Here is a 15,208-nt window from a genome sequence, read left to right on the forward strand (position 1 = left end):
TTAGCCAAGTATTTGAAATGTTTTGTTTATGCACCAGACCTTAGAACTGTTATAAAACAACACTTGAAAAGTTTCAAAATTTTCTTAACATTAATTCTTAAGAAACTCTTGTTGAGATATAAGGAAAAGATTGGATTACGTCAGCAGCCTAACAAGCTTTGTTTAAAGGTTTTTGAAAATTATGCAACATGATTCTTATATTACTAATGCATTACACCACAATTACTTATTTTTCACTTTCTCATCAAACTTATGACCCACGAAAACCACTTTTACAATGTTAGAGTGTATTTGTTCTAATTTCCTACAATGATAAAAGTCGAATCTAAATATTATGTCCGAAAAAAAAAGGAAGTTTTTCTTTATTCTTTATTTTGCACACAGACAGCGTTATTTAAGTTTACATTTTTACATTATTACAAAAATTTTAATATTTGAACATTTCTTGTTCTGCAATCTGTTTTTTTCGTTTAACTTTAAACATTTTAAATTAACAAATCATATTGCCACAGCCTCAAATTAAAAACCAAAAAGAACAGACGAAAATGTCAGATCTGATCGACAAGCCTCACAAATGCCCTGAGGAAATCTTGTATCGCAACCATCAATGGTCATGTGATATATTAGGAGAATTTTTTCTGCTAGAGTTTCTGTAAGATGCCTTGCGCATTTTTTCATGCACAGAACGCAGACAATATATTTGTAAACATTTAGCGACCAAGCTTGCTTTGATATATTAAAATCCTTTAACGTTCGTTGATGTTCAAAATGTTTTAATTTCCAAACCTAACAAAAAACTTTGTGGTATGTGAATATGAATATAAAACAAAGTTACCATTAATTATTTTGAAATTTCTTTTTCGAAATTTCTTCAATATTCTGAAAGCTAATAAAATAATGTTGAAATAAATATTTTTATGAATTAGACATTTATACAAAAAATTGGAATTGGCAATTACTCTGAAAATTGGTTTTATATACAGAGGTCAAATGATTATCCATGGGCATATCTTTGGATAAAACCATGAAAATTATCCACGGACATGTCTTAGCATAATGCCATGAGTTATTTTGACATAAGTACTTTTGTTTTTGACTTTATTACTTTTTGTCAAAATTCAGTACTTAGGTACTTTTTTGCTAAATATTTCAACACTAAACTTAAATAGTTTTTCAATAAAATCTTTACTCTTGGGCATATTTTTGTAGTAGTTAGTTGGTTCTTCTTTTACAGGATGAAATTGCTAACACCATGTTATAAATTGTTTAGTATATTTCATCATAAATTAGAAATGCATAAAGGTGAAAAGTAAACCATTGAATTTTTAAATTACTCGCTTAAAGTTCTGAATACAAAAAAAATAAAGCAGCTATACAACAACTTCAGTGTCTATGCTATCCTCAAGAACAGTGACTTTCCCTCTGATGTTATCATAAAACGTGGCTTCAGCGAGAATGTTAACATGATTTTAAAGTTCCCTAATGTCATTAACTTTTTCAGTCTTTACTGGCAAGAAACTGACATGTTTTTTTTGCTTGTTGGATTAAAAGGTGCACATTTTTTTTTTCCCCATTTAAATGTTGGGACTAAATCTGAACAGTCAAATATTTTTGAACTTCTGTTGAGGGGTTCCTTTCTTTTTTCAAACTTAGACCCAGTGAATTTACTGATGGCAGTGATAGGTTGTAAGAAGTAGTCTCATGCAAAGAACAACAGGAGTTTCATCCTCTATCATCAAAAGGATTTAATAGATCCATCCCCAAAATGAGGGAAAACCACTGTAAAGGGAAAATAACCTCTCTTTTTTGTTTCTGCTTTTTGATGTTTCCAAAGTCCCTATTACACTCGGCTCTATCCTGGAAGCCAACAGTTGACATACACCGTTATCAGAAAGGGACATTTGTCTACATCATTATCAAAGGTAGAAACATGATGATCTTGATTTATATACATTTAATTTTCTTCAGAAACGTTTTATAAAGGGCTACCTATTTTAGAATTTTTTTTTTATTATTAAATTATTTGTATCATTATCAAAATCCCTTTAAGAAACATTTAGAACTAAAATATAAAATCAATTTGTTTACAGAACTTATGCCAGGTTGTAATTATAGCAACCATTTTCATAACGATTTTCAAATTGAGCGGAAACCATACATTTGACTGCTTGTTTTACACTTTGACCACCCTTTGAAGCAACTCCATATATCTATATATGTGAGTATATGTACTTAAGTATGTATGTATGTATGTATGTATGTATGTATGTATGTATGTATGTATGTATGTATGTATGTATGTATGTATGTATGTATGTATGTATGTATGTATGTATGTATGTATGTATGTATGTATGTATGTATGTATGTATGTATGTATGTATGTATGTATGTATGTATGTATGTATGTATGTATGTATGTATGTATGTATGTATGTATGTATGTATGTATGTATGTATGTATGTATGTATGTATGTATGTATGTATGTATGTATGTATGTATGTATGTATGTATGTATGTATGTATGTATGTATGTATGTATGTATGTATGTATGTATGTATGTATGTATGTATGTATGTATGTATGTATGTATGTATGTATGTATGTATGTATGTATGTATGTATGTATGTATGTATGTATGTATGTATGTATGTATGTATGTATGTATGTATGTATGTATGTATGTATGTATGTATGTATGTATGTATGTATGTATGTATGTATGTATGTATGTATGTATGTATGTATGTATGTATGTATGTATGTATGTATGTATGTATGTATGTATGTATGTATGTATGTATGCCTACCATGAGAGATGTTTTATTGACATTCTAGCACACAGCATTGGGTAATTAAGAACTAAAGTATACATAAATTGTATAACAAATACAAATTATTTGCAATTTGAGATTAACAAATGCTAATTAAAACTTGAGATTTCTGCTAAGGGTCTGCGTCTCGGAATCGTTTTCTCGAAATGAACCGGGAAAAGCGTAACGAGACTTAGCAATACTAAACTATTTTAAGATTTTTTCCAGGCGAAAAATCTCCTCAAGTTCTCAACCGCTCCATTAAGAAAAGACGACTTTCCATCCCATATTGTCTTATAAAGCGCAAGTCAAGCAAGGCAAGACTGAGTCAGTGTTTGAAGTACAAATCCAGAGATCCAAAGCAACTTCGAGGTGACTTGGATATTATGAAACTTCTGGCAAGGATGAATCTTCTATTCAGCTTTGATGAGGCAAGACCTTTCAAGGAGTTTATGCACTACTTAGATCCAAAGCTGAAAATCAAGGCTGCCACAACTTATTCTAGGTACAAGCTGCCTTTGTTGTATGACAATGTCAAGACGGCTGTGGATAAAGTTTTGGAAACTGATCTACTGGAAAGTCCGGGAATGGCTCTGAGCACGGACATTTGGACTTCAAGGAACTTTGATCCATACCAATCATTGTCTGTTCGTTACATTGACAAGGAGTGGACCCTGAACAAGTTTGTCGTTTCTGTCAGTCCGTTCAGGGAGAGGCACACAGCAGACAACATTGCCAAAAAGATCGACAAGTAAGTTAAATTACAAAATGTACTTTTTTACATGAGTTAAGTTAATTGTGTTCAACAGTTAAAGTGATATGCCTGATCTCACCATTATGCACGTTTATAATCAGTGCAAAGAAAAGTTAGTTATTTTAGTGTTTGTATTAGACACAAATTACCATACTGTGACAATACTAGACATTTCAGTTTGCTGTAATTTTTTGTTACTTTTTTTGTTACTTTTTTAGGTCGTAACTCATGACAATGCTGCCAATGTCAAAGCTGCAATTCCAAAGTGCACCTTTATTGATGAGTCTTTGCTTTGTGTGGACCATACCTTGAATTTGACCATCAAGGACACTGTCGATGCCACCACAACAGTAGATCATGCAATCACTTGTGCTCAAAGGCTAGCAGAAAAGACGCACAAGAGTCATTTGGCGAATGAAAGAATCAAGGCCGAAATTGCAGCTATGAACAGGGACATTCGTCTTGCCATGGAAACCGATTCAAAGGAAAATGTTACAGAGTTGGTCTACAAAAAGTTCATCACTGCCAACAACACTCGCTGGAATTCTACATACATGTGCGTGCAGAGTGTCTTTGACATGAAAGAACCTCTTTTGGCAATAATAGCAAGGCCAGGCATTGAGCCAGCAGATGTTGCATCTCTTGTGCCCTCTGAATTGGAGTTTAAAATCTTTGAGGAACTGTTGCCTACTCTCAAACTGTTGGCAAAGACATCTGAGAGACTTAGTGCAGATAAAAAGCCAACTCTACACATCGTTGTTGGTGGTCTCCACAATTTGCAGCACCACATCAACAGGGTTGAATTGGTCTAAGATGATTTGTCAGACACAAGGAAATCTTTTTTAAGAACTTTTTCAGCCAAGCTTGATAAAAGGTTTCCCAATGCTGGCGCTCATACCATGTTTCTTGGTGTTGGTCATCTCCTTAATTTTTACTACAAGGGTGTGGCATCCAAAAAATTTGGAACCTATGATAAAACCTACAAGTATTTGTTCCAAAGTATAGGTTCCAAATTTTTTGAAAACCACACCAATCATCATGAATGGCTCAACAAAATTATGGATCAACCAACGGCCACTGCAAACTTGGTGGAGGAAACAGATTCGTTGGCTCAAGACGTAATTGAATTTCATTCTCAACTCACAGCAATTTCGGACAAGTCCGACATTGCCAAGGAATGGGATGTCTACAAGAATATGCATCCCTGGCCAATGAAAGAGGCCCAGGATAATGTTCTTGGGTTTTGGAAAAAACATGAAATGACTTTACCTCTTTTGGCTGAAGCGGCACGGCGTTACCTGGCAATTCCAGCATCTTCGGCCACTTCCGAGAGGGCCTTCTCTGCAGGAGGAAACATAGTCACACACAAAAAGACCAAGCTTCAGCCGGAAAATGTTGAAAAGTTGCTCTATATCCAACAGAACTTTGACTTTGTTCAAATCAAGTCCTGGAAACTGACCTCAGAAGATGACAAAGATCCTGGTAGGGCATTCACAAAAATTCTAAAGAGAGATCTTAACTTTATCTTTGCCTTTAGTAAAATCTTAAATTTTGCCACTTCTATTTATTGCTTCTATGTTTTTTGTTTTAACTTTAAACTTTTAAATTCTTTTCAAACTGAAATTTTGCTCAGTTTAAAAAATTTTTGTCTTGTTTTGTCTTGTAAAAATTTGATTTGTTGTCTCAAGAGAGTGATCAAGCCAATGTTGTTGAATCAGATGATGTGGTTGAGATTCAGCTTAATCCAAGACTGCCAAGTCAGCCGATGTCACGAGCAAGTACGGCCTCCTCTAGAATCTCTACTGCTACAACATCTCATGTACCAGGTATTACACTACTAATCACCAGTTCAAGGAGTTCTGCTCCAGCTCCTTTTGCTGGACCATCCAAAGCTCCAACTGATGCACCTTCAACTAGTGACACAAGTAAATGAATTGTTTGACAAAGTTTGTAATTAAAAACTTTTATTTATTGCCAATAAAATTTAGTTAATTGCATTACAGTACAACAATCACAAATAAAAAAAATGAAACACATGCAAATTTTCATTTCAATTTTTATTTGTCTTGTTAAGTCTCGGTAAATAGTTTAACTGCGATAAAGTAACCAAAGCAATTGTAATGGCCGAGCGCCCCAGCAGAATACTAAATTTCACATTAAGGATTAACTAGTATGTCTGGTCATGTCTGGTCATGTCTCGTTATGTCTCGTTATGTCTCGTTATGTCCCGTTAAAAAGATGTAAATTCCGGGAAATTGTGAAGCTCCTATTTTGTCCGGGACATCTCGTCTCGTCTCGGTATCATCCCGGATTTCGAGTGAAAATTGAAAATTGTCTCGATATTTGTCGCTAATTGGGACAAAGCTTTTAGGATCGTCTCGTCTCGTCTCGATTTAAAAAAATAACGAGACGCAGACCCTTAATTTCTGCACTAGCAATTATTAAATCACTGTGTTAACAGCTGCCAACAGTTTTAGGTTGGTTAGCAATTATCATTCTAGACCTAATAACTAAGTTTCTTTGGTCTAAAATGACAACTTATACAAAAACTGTTTCTTCACTACTATTAAACAAACTAAATTTAAACAAACTAAATTTAAAATTTATACTTAGTTTTACTGAGAATTTGTATTTTGTTTTATCATATTATTCTATAGAACAAGTTATTTTAAGAATATGCTTTGTTAAACAAAAAAAATGTATTTATTTTTGAAATTTATTTAAATATTTAATATTCCGTTGTAAAAAATATCTTGTTAAACAAAAAAAAAAAAAAAAAAAAAAAAAAAAAAGGATTTTTGTTTGTAATTTACACATTAGCATCAGTTTTTTAATTTACATAGAGCCATCTGTGTTTAGTTATTGGATCTCCTGGACTGGGACGTCGCAAAAGGACCACATGACAGTTCATATCTGACAAACCAGCTCTGGTTATACTTTTACGGTACAATAATGATTCATATTGACTCCGGCGTGCCAATAATTGGGATTTAATGTTTCGTAATTAGATCGCCAGAACTAGCGGAGACGGCAAAGGCCCATACAAGCGCTGCTACTTGGGGAAATTTTAATAGTACATTTCAACAGTTTATAGTTTTGAATAGTTTTTGAAATTAAGAATTGTTGCAATACTTTTATAATTTGGGAATGATCGCAAATATAAAATAGCACCAGTTTAGACTTTAAGCTCCACCATATGTGAGTATAAACACACCTTTAGTGCAAATCAAACATATCTTATCATGCATTTTAAAATTTGTTACTCTAAAATATTTATTGTGACATTTCGGACAGGCAACTTTAGTTATTCACCGTTCTTCTGTTTTTTTTTTTTTTCAGCTTTTTTGTTTCTTCTTATTCAATCGATTTCTCTGTAGGAATTGCTGATGGTATAAACTCTAATTCGAAATCCTCTGATAACAAGATCTAGCTTAGTAAAATCCTCCACAACTATTTCAATTTCTCTATCAATATTTTCAACGAAAAAAGAATAATCTTCTTGATTAATATCAAAGTTTTCTGTCACACTCATTTTATGCTTCACTGCTTAGAAAAATACTTTAAGATAATTTTTATTGGAGAGTTGAGATCTTCTTCTTTTGACGGCGAATCCAATAAAAATATTCCCATGATTTTTAACTGTCACCGTAACATGTGTTTCTTATATTTGATGCAATGCGCTGAATACCCATCAATTTTCTCGTCCTTGCACAAATCAAACGAAGGTGTTGTTAAAAAATAAATAAATAAATAAATGAAGGAAGATAGAGTGCAGCTTTTCCATTATCTTAAAAGCTCGCGTATGATTTCATTTCTTTTTTTTCAAACCGTACGTGGAGCATTTGAGCACATTGGTTACAAAATTACTAAATTTGAAGAAAGATTTACAAAACGTTTTTTGTGGCTGTTCATGAAGAATTGCTTTGCGTAAGTTAATATTATATTGAGCTTTTCCCTGTAGCATAATATTGCAGGTGAAAAGTATTAATATAAAAAAAAAATTATACAAAAACGCAGTTAAACAAAAAAGTTATGGACAACGGAATATTAAAAAAGTAAGAAAATCTGGTTGAATAAAAAATTTTTTATTCAACCAGATTGGTTTAACATATTGAAATCAGTTCTTCAAAATCAAACTGTCGTTATTAAATAACCAGACCATTTGGCATTTAATGATCAGCGTATAAAAAGGTTTGCTTTGCTCTATACATTCAGTCTTTGTATTAAGCTTATAACTAAAATTATGAACATAGCCAAATAGGGAGGTTTTTTGTAGTAATGGAGATATTTATTACAGCAAGTATATATTTTTTCCAATCGTTATTAACAACATATATTAACTATAAAATACAAATAAAGTTAGAGCTGCTTTCGATGTATCATGTTCGACAACAGGACCATCTTTAAATGGTTGCTTGTATTCAGGTCCGAATTTATTACCTAAAATATTAGATATTTTACTAAAATTTAGGTTTATTACTGTAGGGATAATTGCTGATATAAAACAAGCATTCTTGAACATTGAAATCTCTTCTGAACACAGAGATTACTTAAGGTTCTTGTGGTACGAGAGAATACCTGAGAAGGAGGCTAAATTAATTGTATATAGATTTCTTAGAGTTGTTTTTGGTTTAATTAGTAGTCCTTTTCTTTTAAATGCCACTTTAAAACATCATCTTAATAAGTACATAAAAAATGATAAAAAATTTTGTTTTTGAATTTAAAGATTTTGTTAAAAATGCAAGAATGCTAAAAACTGCTAAAAAAAATATTTTAAACACGGCAGCATCTTTTTTTGATCCCTTAGGTTTTTTAACACCAATAACTTCAAGAGTAAAAACAATTTTTCAATTAATTTGTAGAGATGAAAGTGGATGGGATGAAATAGTAGCAGAAGTAATATAATTAGCTTGGACAGGATTTTTAAAAGATCTTGAGTAATTAAGTAACAATTCCAAGATTTGCGTTTGTGAGAGTAAATGAGAGTAGTAAGCGTGTTCAATTGCATGGATTCTGTGACAGTTCCAAATTAATTTATTGTGCGGTTATATATCTAGTTGTAGGAACAAGTTTAGGAGTGCATAGGTATTTTTTTTAGTTTCAAAGTCACGTGTTTCACCCTTAAAAGATTTAAGTATACCTAGATTAGAGTTGTTAGATTGTGTTACTGAGCAGACTTGTAGAGGAAGTGTGAGGAGTTTTAAGTGGAAGAGTGCAATTTGAGGATGTCAGTTGCTGATGTGACTCAGAGGTGGCATTGTATTGGCTTAAGGGTAAGGAGAGAACATGGAAACCATGAGTGGAGAATAGAGTGAATGCCAGTAGAAAAGTGGTTGATAGTGAAAATTAGAATCATATTGATGGGGAGTTGAACCCAGCTGATTTTCCTACTCGTACAAGTAATTTTGTTGATTTAGGAAATTGGTTGAAAGGACCAGAACTTTTGTTAAATATGAATAAAAAGATTAATGAATTTAAAGTTGATAGCAAGTTTCAGGTCGATATTATGTCTGAGTGTAAGAGAGGGGAAAATGTAGTTTGTAATTTTGTTTTGGACTCATCAAGAAGTTTGAGTAGTGTTATCAATGCATATAGATTTAGTTCATTTTATAAATTAATTATTAGTAGTGGACATGTATTTCGATTTATTAACAATTTGTTAAAAACAATTAAAAGGCTACCATTAAACAACCAAATAACTTTGACGACAGATGAGTACAAATTTGCGCTGAATGGATGAATTAGAAACGAACAAAGAATTTTTCAAAACGACAAAAAATTTGATAAACTGAAAAACTCATTAAAGTTATTTGATGGTGAAGACAAACTACTACGATTACAAGGAAAATTTCAATATACTAGTTTAAACTTTACAGAAAAGCACCCTTTAATATTACGTGGCAAAGAAAGTTGGTTCATAATATTACTCATTCGTAACTGTCATGAACAAGTTTTGCATCATAGAGTCGAATTGACGTTGAATAAAGTACGATACAAATTCTGGATAATAAAAGGAAGATCGACGAGAAAAAGTGTTATTAGACAATGTGTAACGTGCAAGAAATTCCAAGGAAGAACATTGTTACCACCTAGCAGCCCGAATTTACCTAATTTTTGAGTTAATAATTTATATTCATTTCAATCAACTGGTTTAAATTATGCAGCAGAACCTTTATTTACAAAAACAATTAATAAGGACGCTGCCTATATGGTCTATGTTTCGCTATTGACTTGCGCGACTAGTCGAGCAATTTTTCTTGAACTGACACCTGACATGAAAAATCCGGCCTTCATAAGAGCTTTCAAGCGTTTTGCAGCACGAAGAGGTTTTCCTGATAGATAATTTTAAAACCTTTGTATCTAAAGAAATTAAAAAATTTATGATGAAAAATGATGTGCAACAGAAATTTATTCTACCAGCTTCCCCTTGGTCGGGCGGTCTCTACGAACGTTTAGTTAGATCTGTTAAAATTACAATGAAGAATACAATTGGAAAAGCTTTTTTATCTTATGAAGAACTAGAAACGACACTATGTGAAATCGAATCCGTGATAAACATTCGTCCACTATTTTACATAAGCGAGGATGACATTGAAGAAGCGTTAACACCATACCATTTAATGTATGGACGAGACATTCATAAATAAATGAATGGAACTCGTATACTAACTGAAGATATTTCGAAAAGAGCTATATTTATTAAAGCAAAGATATTTAACTTTTGGAAAAGATTTGCAGCTTCTTATCTAAATGAACTTAAACAACACCATTTATAGGTAAAAAGTAAAACTTCATACATCGAATAGCTAGTACTAAACGATGTAGTTCTTATACGAGATAATACCAAGATCCCTAGAAGTCAATGGCGTATGAGAAAGGTTTTGGAACTTATTAGAGGAACTGATGGAACAGTACAAGGTGGGCATTTACAAGTTTTATCCAAAGAAGGAACTAGAACAACCTGGTTCCGACCTATTCAAAAATTAATACCTTTTAAAATTACCAACAAATCAAACGAAATGAGTGTAAATAAAAAAAGTAGATTAATCAAAGATGAACCAGGTGTGATTGCTATCGGTGAAACATGCGGGTCAATTTGTAAGCGGCCAATCAGACAGGCAGCGAGCGCAGGCGAAAATTTACGGCTCTTAAAAGAGTTATATTATTAGGTAACCAAGTCATCATAGGGGTGTATGTTAAAAGTGTTATGTTAAATACGGCTTTTTGTTACTTTACTTCCTGTTTTTTTCTAGATTTTATTGATTATAGAATTTTGAATGGTAAAAGTTTTATTACGGTTATATTTTATAGTTAAAAGGATGTTACAAGAAAGAGAGCATCTAAGCTAAAATCCTTCTCAATTATTGTCAGAAAAAAATAATTAAAAGAGAATTATTTACAGGTAAAGGGATCTCAAAATGTCAGGTGTTTTTAAAGATTTTGCTAAGCTCCAAATATTTGAGCATATACTTTGTTTTTACTTTTGAGAGTTGAAAAAATACTCCTGCTAGATTGCAAAAAAAATTTAGTAGTTTTTAATACAATTTTCATATGCCTTTAGATAAATATTTAGGGCATGCTTTTTTAGTTAGGGACCTCAGAATGTCAGGTTTAATAATAGGTAGTATTGTTGCCAATATTGCTTAGTTAATCATGAATTTCAGCATATACTATTTATTTTCAATGCTGAATACATTTTTAAATGTTTTGTTCACTTATCTTTTATACTTTTTGCATTCCACTACACAATGCTAGGTTAAGGGACCTCAAAACGCTTGGTTAATGAAAGCTAATTAACATATAAAAAAAAAAAGGTGTTTGCATTCAGTTTCTTCTCGACATTATGAAATGAATATTCTGCTTATAGTTTCGTTACGAAACCTCATTCAAAACACACTTTAGTGTGTTTTCTTTGTTTGCTTTTGAAATGAATTAAACTAAAGTGCAATTACTAAAGTAAAGTGCAAGTACAAAAGTGTGTTTTGATATTCCTTTCAGTAAAGAATAAATAAGAAACGGGAAAGTCCTTTACAATTAAACCAACAAGCAAATCAAGATGCAATGTTCTAAGAGATTTCATTATGATGAAAAGTAAGCAGTTAGAGGAAGCAGTTGAGTGGTGCCGAATCAACAATAAACGTGGTTGGGCCGCAATCAATTCAGGAAAATTTCCACTAATTAAAGATCTTAGAACAATTAATACACGAATTGATGGTATCATTGTAACTGGAAACGAGAAGGAATATTGTTCAATTTTTACAAAAGATGAAGAAGAGTCGTTGGTCTCTTATATAAGAAACAGGAATAGGTAATATCTACACAAAATTAAGAATAGAAACATTTTTTTTATAAACTGTTGTAAACTGTAATAAAATCCTGGTTTTTTAATGTTGTTCATTTAGAAAACTAAACTTATACTATTTAGTTTTCTTGTATTATTATTTCAATAATATATTTAGGTACCTCCAAGGTTTGAACAAGTCGGAGTTGACAAGGATAATGTTGAATGTTTTGGAAGTAAGAAAGCAAGCCTGTAGAAACCTTCGTGGACGTCAGATCACTAAGCTATCACCAAATGCTCAACGAGCACACCGAACAAAGAAGCTTAGCAAGTCTTTTTAGAAGCGTTGGGATGCAAAATATCAAAAGTAAATAACCAAAAAGAGACAAGGAACTGTATCCATAAATCCTGCCCTTAACTGCACAAAAGCAATGGCATGTAAACACCTCAACGAATTAGCTGAAGAACTTATAGAATGTAATACTTTCATTGATGCAAATCAGTTAGAAACAGGTATATGGCAGGGATATATAGATACCACTAGAATTTACAATCATGATGAAACCCCCCGGTTTACAAACTATGGAGTTGATGGTACTCCAAATGGTTTAGTGTATGCTGGAAGAGGGGAAAGTTGTCAAAAGATGATAAGAGATAATAGAAAATGCGTAACTATACATCCTTTTGTTTCCTTTGGAGGAGATATAGCAATGTGCCAAATCATATTCAAGGGAAAAGGGATTAGTGCCCACATGGCTCCAAAAGAAGCAGTTATACGTATTCCAAATCTTCTAATCTCCACAAATGAGAGTGGAAACCAGGATCACAGTACACTTCTAAGTGCATATCAAATGTTTGACCAATTTTTAGAAAAAACAATATAAAACGGCCTGTTGTTGTCCTATCTGATGGTCACTCTTCAAGATTTGACAGTTATGTATTGATATTCCTAAGAAGCAAAAATATTAGACTTTTCATTACTGCACCTGATACAACTGGCGTTACCCAGCTCCTTGATCAAATCAATCAGAAACTGCACTCTGAGTACAGAAGTGCTCAATCTGTACTTTATTCTCCGTTTATGACAATCAACAGAGAAAGTTCCATGAATATACTCGCAGAGTTATGGCCAGAGTGGGCATCAAAACAAACAATCATAAATACAGGTAAAAAAGTTGGCATTTCAAGCGGAAGACTTAGTGTTAAGTGGATGCAGGAAGATAAGTTTTTACGAGCTGAGCTGTGTATTCATGAAAATACCGAAAAAGATCTTATATCAACAGCAGTAACAGTTTCATCTCCAAAAGATGTTCGCTGTGGCTCAGCAAGATATTGGAAACATAAATACGAAAGTGCCATCAAAGCTTATCAAACAATATCTGATAAATCAATATCACTGGAAGAAATACCTAACTTGTTGCTTGTAACCAAAGTAACACCTAAATTGAAAAAAGAAAATGTTAGAGTTACCCAGGTTCATGGCTCAATGGAGGGGAAAAAAATATTGGAAACGGTTTCTTTAATCAAGGAAGACAAAGGCAAAAAGGAGAAAGCAAATAAAAAAAGGAAATCCAAGCTACAACAACAAATTAAGGCATTCTATAAATGTAAGGAAGAGTGTACATGTGGAAAGAATGTTTGCGCAGCAAATAAACTTTGAGAATTCTCATGTTGCCATAATGTTTTGAAATCTATGCCGAGGTAAAACAGGCTTAAAACCGAATATGATCAAACCCTTTTGTGAAATAGGACCCAAAAAATGCCTTCACTTTGAGTCTGATGAAGATCACATTGAAAACTTCATTCCTATAACTGATTTAATCTAGAATACAACCTAGCGTTCTCTATTCGCCTCTTTTTGAATTAAACTTTACCTGGATCTTATTTTTGTATTTTTTGTTCATTACATTTTTTTTAAGTTGGTTAATGTTATAAAAAAAAAAAAAGATAAAAAGTAATAACTTAAGTTTGTTATATAGTTTTTGATTTGGTACCTCAAAACGTGAGGTGCAACACCTCAAAATGCTTGGTATTTAAAAAAGCGATCTTAAGAAAATTGGTTTTATTCTGCGCACGCATCTTTTTATTCTGCGCACGCATCTTTTTATTCTGCGCACGCATCTTTTTATTCTGCGCACGCATCTTTTTATTCTGCGCACGCATCTTTTTATTCTGCGCACGCATCTTTTTATTCTGCGCACGCATCTTTTTAGCATTGTTTTTGGAGTCTTAAGGCAACATTTCTAATAAGGTTCTGCAAACTTATTTTCAGAAGGGATTGAAATATTTAAAATTATTTAAAAAAAATAATTTTATTGCTTATAGACTATTTTCAACGTCTTCGCAATTTAGATTATTTTGAAAGGATTATATGTAATATTTTTTTGTTTAAAACTTAACATTATATTCTTTAATTAGATTGTTCAACGCTTTTAAAATTTAATTAAAAAAATCGCCCTTTATTTTCGAGGAATAACTGTAGGCAGATGACAGTAGCAACGTCAACTTTCAAAAAATTGAAAAAAGTTCCCTCATCTCCTTTTTTTTGTTCACTCATGGCGTAAATTTAAAAAAATATAAAAAGATTGGGGGATTTAGTTCGCACAGTTTGATTATCGGTTTCAATTTCACACTAAATTTTTATTTGTTAATAAACTAGGGATTTACAGATTTTTTTTTTTTTCCTTTTTTTTTTAACTTATTTTTTCACTAATCTCACACGGATGCCGAAAAACCGTCAAATTCTTGGAATCTTCACTTTTCTGATCAACAGCGAGAAATGGCAACTGGATCAAATCAAAATTATAATTACGGATATAAAATCACCCTACAGGGGAATTCTAGACTTTCTACTATTATCTAGCACACTCATCAGAGAGAAATTCAATAATCTGAGTGATCTATATGACAAAAACAATAAGAAATCGTCTGATGAATTCACTGCAACACTTTCTCAGTTATTTAATATCACCAAAGTTAATGGAAAATGAAAATCACAGAGGATAAAGAGGCAAGTTAAGAGTGAAGAAAAGTTTGGTTATTCAATGGTCAAACGAGCCCCCTGAAATCAATCCACCAAAGAAAAAAATCCGACAATCAAAAACTCAACTTCAAGCCAGATCTTCTCAATAGCAACTTACACAAACACATAAAGCTGTTTCAGAATTTTAGGGTTCTGAAACCTCTGATTTTTCACCCGAGTAGCCAACCTCTTCTTCCACTTCATCTTCTCCTGAATGCAAACTGAAATTAAAAATAGCAAGCGCTACAGCAACGGGTTTACTAGTACTGAAAAAGAACATTTCTACACGTAAAACACATGACGTTCTTGCAGCCATCGCTGAATAGGGTCATGA

General features: G+C 32.5%; 1 pseudogene; it reads left to right on the forward strand.

Annotated features, from left to right (window-relative positions):
• The first annotated feature begins 12,268 nt into the window (after positions 1-12,268).
• Positions 12,269-13,512, forward strand: LOC149882295 (uncharacterized; annotated as a pseudogene).
• Positions 13,513-15,208: the final 1,696 nt, after the last annotated feature.

Source organism: Hydra viridissima, unplaced genomic scaffold, assembly GCF_058129835.1.
Source record: "Hydra viridissima isolate aposymbiotic clone 2 unplaced genomic scaffold, HvirCarnegie_v1 scaffold_11, whole genome shotgun sequence".
In the NCBI taxonomy this organism is placed as follows: Eukaryota; Metazoa; Cnidaria; class Hydrozoa; order Anthoathecata; family Hydridae; genus Hydra; species Hydra viridissima.